The sequence below is a fragment of the Sebastes umbrosus genome, chromosome 19 (assembly GCF_015220745.1).
Source record: "Sebastes umbrosus isolate fSebUmb1 chromosome 19, fSebUmb1.pri, whole genome shotgun sequence".
NCBI classification, from domain to species: Eukaryota; Metazoa; Chordata; class Actinopteri; order Perciformes; family Sebastidae; genus Sebastes; species Sebastes umbrosus.
Genome location: NC_051287.1, coordinates 10,066,914 through 10,074,601, shown reverse-complemented (window position 1 = coordinate 10,074,601; position 7,688 = coordinate 10,066,914). Strand labels below are relative to the sequence as shown.

Below are 7,688 nucleotides of genomic sequence, written 5' to 3'. Positions count from 1 at the left end.
TAACACTCCATGGGCCTAGCAGGTTTTTCTTTTTTAAACACACACACCATCTGACTTATGTAGGTAATGACACCTCAGTGAGCTATTGGTTTTTCCTCGGCCTTCTCTGTGTGTTTTTTCTCTCCTCCTGTCGCCCTCCCTTCCCCCCCCCCCCCCTCCCTCCGTCTCTCTTCAAGCACTGCCTTCTCTCTCCTTTACTCCCTCAGGCCTCCCCACTCCTCCCCTCTCTTTTTTTTCCTGTGGTGTCAGACACAGATTTATTCTGCCTGTGATGCGTGTAGAGCAGAGGAGTGTGAGTGAGCGCGGAAGGGGTGTGGGGGGGCAGGGTCAACACAGGGGGGGAGGTGTGTGTGTACAATAAGAGATAAGATCATGGCTCCCCAGGGGCTTGTTTGGCCCTGTACCCGATCCATCAAACGGCGGCTCCAAGTGCCAAGGTCAACTCTAATGAGCATTTTCTGGGGTCTTATTCTCCACGCTGAACACCAACACACACATACGCACCAGAACATGAGCACACACTCTCTAAAACACACCTTGGACATACCTGCTTAGCTGTAGGATGGATGGCTGTGACAGGATATATAACATGCTTGCATGCATCCCAACAGGTATTTCACACAGAAATCAGACATCGCTGTAAGAGAGCAGGTGCACAAGAAAGCTGGCCAAGGTGAGTGATTTGTGTCAGGTGTGATCTGTGGCAGGTATGGTGATGAGTACCCAACCTCTATATTTGGTAGTACGTATGTACTAATGTGTCTGTAGGGCTGTCATAGTTAACGAGATAATAACGAGTTACAGCAAATTCGTTTTAACAGCAACCAATCTCTTCAATGCAGTAACGCATCTTTCAGAGGATGTAGCGGGCTCAGTTTTAAAGCTAGAGTGAAGATACTGGCATCATATGAAGCTAGTACACCTAAGGGATCCATTGGTACCAACCATGTCATAATAACTTGTCGCGAAGGAAGTTAAATAACGCTCCAAACTTACGCTAAAGTTTGGTGGGGAAAAACTGTCACGGTCATTTTCGAAGGGGTCCCTTGACCTCTGACCTCAAGATACGTGAATGAAAATGGGTTCTATGGATACCCACGAGTCTCTCCTTTACAGGCATGCCCACTTTATGATAATCACATGCAGTTTGGGGCAAGTCATAGTCAAGTCAGCACACTGACACACTGACAGCTGTTGTTGCCTGTTGGGCTTGGTTTTGCCATGTTGTGATTTGAGCATATTTATTATGCTAAATGCAGTACCTGTGAGGGTTTCCGGACAATGTCTGTCATTGTTTTGATAATTGATTTCCAATAATAAATATATGCATACATTTGAATAAAGCAAGCATATTTGCCCAATCCCATTTTGATAAGAGCATTAAATACTTGGCAAATCTCCCTTTAAGGTTCATTTTTAACAAGATACAAAATGTGCGATTAATGTGTGATTAATCACGATTAATTATACACTGAATTAAATATTCAAACCCAAGACGCAACATTTTTTTTACACATTTCCCCAAAATTCACCCTGAAAAATTTGGCGTTTTGGGAAACTTTGTCGTCTTTGCTATAGAGAAGTGAAGTCCGGTGGACCACCATGGGACCTTATTTCAGAAAAAATATGAACGGTAAATGAACGGTGAGAGACAAATCTTTTTTTGATCCCGTTTGAATTGCGCCATGAAACGCATACATGATATTTGTCATTTTAAAATATAATTTTGCAAGTCAAGAAAGTTGCAGTTTGTCGTAAAACTGCTGAAGTATCAGACTGTGAAAATACGTAATTCTAAAGACTACAAACCCAAAAGTCGCGTAGTGACGTCTCTCTCTCTGAAGCTACGATGCCTGTGTGTTTCGTACTGGGATGTACTCACAGGAGCAACAGGTCTCGGTCGTTCTTTCACTTCCCAGCTGATAAAAAAGACCAGGAATCGCTGGATGAAACACATCAGGTAAGATAACGTTACATTAGTGCGTGGAACATAGCTAATTAAGCTGGCTAGCTAGTGTTGGTGACGTATGCTGTGACGAGAGACGTTGTTCACTGAGCGGTTTCACACGAAACTAAATTATACTACAACAAACTGTTACTTTCTTGACTTGCAAAATTATATTTCAAATTGATAAACATCATTTGTGTGATTCATGGCGCAATTCAAACGGGATCAAAACAATATTTGCCTCTCGACGTTGACTACCGTCAACGAAATAAGGTCCCATGGGGTCCAACAGAGGGGGAGGGACTTCGCCCCTCTATAACTTAAAAAAACAGGCCTGTCAGTGAAGAGGTTTAACACTGATGCATTAGGAGGTTTGGAATACTAAAATAAAAGCTATTGGTGCCAAAACTCAGGTATCATATCGGTAATGGTATCAAAAAACCTCAAGCAATACCCACTCCTAGGCAGGTCATCTCATCTGCTGTGATATTTCAGGTGTGACACCCAGAAAAACCTTCACGCCAGCTCGCCCAGCTGTTCCCCCTACTTTCTGCATCACCAGGTTGGGCGCACACTTGGACAAAAATGGGCCACGGCGCCAGGTAGGTGGGCTTTTAGCAGAAAGAGTCCCTCATCATCCCCTCATCACGCACTGATCTGCCAAAAGTTGTTAGGGTTTGGAGGCTCGCGGAGCGTGGGTGTGCGTCGGAGCATGTGGAGCATACTAATGAAGCAATAAAAGTCACTGCGGGAGGGGTGAGGGCGGGGGGTGACGGCATGTTGGAGGGGAAGGTAGCGGCGAGTGGAGGATTGGGAGCCTCTGACAGGAGGTGTGATAATTGAGATGTTGCGACCCCACATATTACCTGCATATTGGCCAAATTAGGAAGCAGGGAGTTTAAGGCCAGGACGGAAACCTGGAGCCCCCCCGCTATGATTCACGCAGTGTGTATGTGTGTGTGTGTGTGTGTGTGTGTGTATGTGTGTGTGTGTGTGTGTGTGACAAAACTAGAACAAGGACTGACATTTTTTTCAGTAACAACTGCTCAGTTAGGTGTAGGAGCAAAAAAAATGTGTGAATTAAAAGATGCAAATAGAAAAAGTTTGAATGTTGTAAAGATGGAAATACAATTATATTTCTTATATTTCATAGAAGTATTCGCCTTAAATTGCATCAAAAGTTGCACAATTATAGACAGAATTTAAAGGTGTTATTGATCACATTTTTATGTAAACAAATATAAAAAAATAATAATAATAATACATCCACAAAGCCTTTAGAAAGGTGATGAATAAAAGTATGGCTTTTCCTGAAAAAATTATTATGATTGTGAATTAATCATTTAAAAAAATGTTGGCAGATCCAAAATTAATGTTTTGTTTTATCTCTGTGGAAGATATCTGATGTTTGGTTTCCACTTCTAACAAGGCTTGTGAGCCAATAGTGTAATGACGCTGGTATCACGTGGTATCTCTGGGTCGTCAGTTAATGTGTTAAAAAATGGATAAATGGCTGAGATTGACAGTAAGTGTCTGGCAACGACTTGTTGTGAAGTAAATGCAATGGAATGGGTAGGAAGAATGCGACATCTAGTGGCTGAATGTTATCAATGTTGTCAATAGCACCTTTAAGGTTTACTATTTTGTTTGTAAAATTCAGCACAGGTGGCAGGGCTGGGAAAATCAATATCACCATCTAAATAAAAACACATATATGCAAAAATCTGATGCAATGACCAGCTTTGCATCACATCAAGCAAACTTTTTCCACATGTAAAAGTGTAAAAATAAAACTTCAGTATCACATTTTAACTTTTTTTTTTGCAGAGAATTATTAGTTTGGACAAGAGAATTTTGCAAATCAATATCACAATATATTCATCTCATCGCAACACTATTAAAGTTGTGTTAGGAAATTGTCATTTTCTGCCATTTTTTGAGTAAAGAAATAACAGATTTATCAATCAAATGTATTAAAAAAATCAACAGATCATTGGATGATGATGAAAATAATTGTAAGTCGCTCTACATAGAAGCCAAAGCTTCTTTAACAGTTTTCTGCACTACCACTAATACTTGCATATGTGTGTGGGCGTGTGTGTGTCCTACGATGTGATTCATGGACGTAAGCCCGGCCTCTTCAACGCCCCCATTTCCCCACATGGAGGGAGAAGGCCAAGGGCCCGGCCCGCCTTGGCCTCCCCTGGCAGCGTAGAGGGTAGGGGGTGAACCTGGACCCTGTGCCCCCCCTGGAGGTACAGGAGCTGGAGGGGATGTCTCCACACTGTCCACCAGCTTGTGTGTGTCTCCCTGTGGCAGCTGCAGGGGACCCCCCGCCCAATGTGAGCCCACCAATACACCATCACTCAGGGGGAGTCTACATGACAGGTTAACATTGAACTATGACACCTTGCGTGGGGAAAACGAGTCTTATCTAGCACTGGTTTGGCTGCTGAAATGCACCATTCACTGGTTCCACTTTCTCAAATGGGAGAATTGACTACTTTTCTCTGTTCTGTTTCATATCATTGTAATTGAAAATATATTTTTTTAGCAAAACAAACTACTTGAAGAAGCCATCTTGGAATTTTTGATGAGCATTTTTCACATTCTCACATTATATAGAACTAGTGCAGTGTCCATTCAGAGCCCGTGCCTGTTCGGAACAGGCCAAATGCTTGGCTCCCAATGTTGCTGCTTCTTGCAGCATATTCGAGAAGCACTCATCGCTTGTTGACTCCAGGAAAGTGAAGAAGAGTTTGGTTTTTAACGTAAGCATATCCACACATTCAGTGGCAAAAGTGAACTATAGTCAATGGCCTGTAAAGGCACGCTGCGGACAGCGTACTCGACTCAGTTCGAAGAGCCCTGAAGCCCCACCCCCGCTGCTGCACAGTGCACTATCGCTTGTTTATTCAAAGTTTATTAATATTGGGCGTGTCCAAATTGTACCAACTTTGACACTGCACGTCCTTGGGTCCCCAGCAATACACCCGCCAAGTGTGAAGTAGGTCAGATAAACGGTACTTGAGATATGCGAAGGACACACGCACATACACACCGCATGTAGGACAGAACATTCCCGTCCTCAGCTGAAGGCTTACAGACTCCAAACTACCAGTGGTTAGCTGGTAGCTAAGAAGACACAACATGTACTGTAAATAAGACAACTTTCCATTAATGGAGAGACATTTCTCCTCTTTTGGTATAGAGGCTAACTACCTCCTCCTACCTCCCGCCCCATCCCACAGCAGTCTGTCCACTGAAGGCACAGAGAAATTATATCAACCATCCATCAAGCTGCTGGTGAGATAGCAAACAAGTCGACCCCCAAGTAAAAAATGTGAGCATTTCCTGATCTTACACATCTATGTTTAGGGTTTGGTTATGTTTAGGCACAAAAACAATTTAGGATTAGGGAAACATCATGGTTTGGGTTAAAATAACTACGTTGTTATGGTTAGGGAACCTTCATCATCAACAGTTGAGAGAAAAATTAATGGTTGAAAGAAAACAAACAAAGTTTTATGGCTGGTGTAACTACGTCATGCTACTTCCTCCTTAGCTCCAGACAGGCAAGAGTCATAATTCACACGGCTGATAGAGGCCTTTGTCACTTAAACATGTGTTGGTTTAAGGCATTTGAACAACTGGGATGACAGTCCTTCATTGGAAACAATTTTACTAATTGTTAATTAAAATAATAATCAGTTGAAGTCCTTACACTAATTAAAAATACCTGACACTAACTAAACAAATCACTTAAAGCCAGATCACCTCCATCTCATTCCTGATGCCTCTAATCATCTTCTTGCTTTAGGGCCCAAGGGGTCAAAGGTCAGCGAGAGTAGGGTTGGCCCTAGTTTGAAGTAGCTGGCATTCCTCATGAGGGACGGTTATGATGGATGGCCGTAAGTCCTCCCCCTCCCCCTGCCCACACCCCTCTCCATTGTCCCCTCACTCACCTCTCCGCCTCTTGGCACCATCCCTCCATCCCCTCTTATCCTCTGACCAGATGTGTTCGTTGAACTCTGTCAAGAATAATAAAACACTGGCTGCAAGGGGGCACGCACGCCAGGGCCGACAGCGCAGGACGGGTGGGTGGGTGCACATTCAGATGCATGTGTGGACCTGCAATTATGAAATACACGCACATTAGTCAAGAGGGCCAACTGAGGCATCCTGATTATTCTAACTATTAATTAATTGTGGACTTTGTGATGAGTTTAGGTCTAGACGGTGACGCTAAACACATTCAAAAATCATTTGAATAACCATAAACTGAAAGTGTACCACTATCGGTATTAGTTTGACCATGAAATTGTAATTTCAAGATGCTGCTTCAGTGTCTACTAGTGTGAAATCATGAAAAGAGACATAATCCCTCTTGTCAAACTGCTGGGTGACTGTGTAGAAAACAAAGAATAACCTAGATCCCCCTTTAAAACTATTAAAAGTGCTGCATAATAAGACACAAAACGTGACCCCATCAGGATAGTAGTTCTATTAACAGATGAAGAGATTTCAGAGTCACATGACACTTGGTTGACAATCCAAACACATTTTAGCAACATGAATGCAAATATTTACTCAGGTGTAAGTGGCCCCATGGGAATCCAAATGTGGGGCGTTAATGAGCTACACCAGACCACCACTGAAAACTGTCAATTAACCAGTATAGTTTGGATCCAGTTCCAATTTTTGGAAGCGCCAGATGGTTTGGTTTGATGTTCCCGTCATTTGGAAACTGCAGTCCAGTTCAACCTCTTCAATAAAAACTTCTGCTTCGACTTTTAGAAACAGACATTTCTGGTGTAACTGCCCTTATAAATAACAGCAACAAGTTCCCTGCCCAGGTCAAACAACAGAGAGACATGGCTCCAGAGTGCAATCAAAGATCTGTCAAGTGTGACTAAACATTTTCATTGGTTGAACCAGTGCGCCTGCCATTTAGCAGGTCTGTCTCTTTGTGTGTGGGGTATTTTTTCCCATCCGCATTCTGCAAAGACCCCGACCCTTCTCTGCCTCGGATTGGCTCGGATATTCTTTTTTGCTGAATTTGGTTGGGGAAGAAAATGAACTACTAAAAATAAATACTCTTGCCTGTTGGGCTTGAGGTTGCCATGTTATTATTTGACCATATTTGTTATGCTAAATGCAGTACCTTTGAGGGTTTCTGGACAATATTTGTCATTTTTTGTGTTGTTAATTGATTTCCAATAATAAATATATACATACATTTGCAAGCATATTCACCCAATCCCAAGTGAATAAGAGTATTAAATACTTGACAAATCTCCCTTTAAAAGGTACATTTTGAATAAATAACAAATGTGCGATTAATTTGTGATTAATCGCGATTAACTACGGACAATCATGTGATTAATCGAGATTAAATATTTTAAATGATTGACATCCCTAGAAATAACAACTGTTTTTTTGGTGCACCTAAATGAAAAAGTTAGACGCACCAGTGCAACCAGTGTGGGAAGTTAGTCTGGATCCCTGAGAGGCTACGAATTCGAGAAGGAATTGGAAAGCTGGATTCAGATTCACTGAACTACTCCTGAACCCAAACATGCTTTGTGTCTTTATTTTTGCTTTATACTCCATTTGAACTTTAGCATCACTTATTCTCATAGTCGCCAACCTTCAGCAGATCCATCTTTAACGAGTGCATGGAGACAAACTAGACTATAGAGACTATACAGTCGCCTCACTGTGACATTTGCTCCCATGG

General features: G+C 42.2%; 1 long non-coding RNA gene across 1 annotated transcript; it reads left to right on the top strand.

Annotated features, from left to right (window-relative positions):
- Positions 1 to 1,492: 1,492 nt before the first annotated feature.
- On the top strand, positions 1,493 to 2,279 carry LOC119478424. Its single transcript, XR_005204443.1, has 2 exons — positions 1,493 to 1,633; positions 1,845 to 2,279. It is a non-coding gene; the product is annotated as an uncharacterized LOC119478424 (long non-coding RNA).
- The last annotated feature ends 5,409 nt before the right edge of the window (positions 2,280 to 7,688 follow it).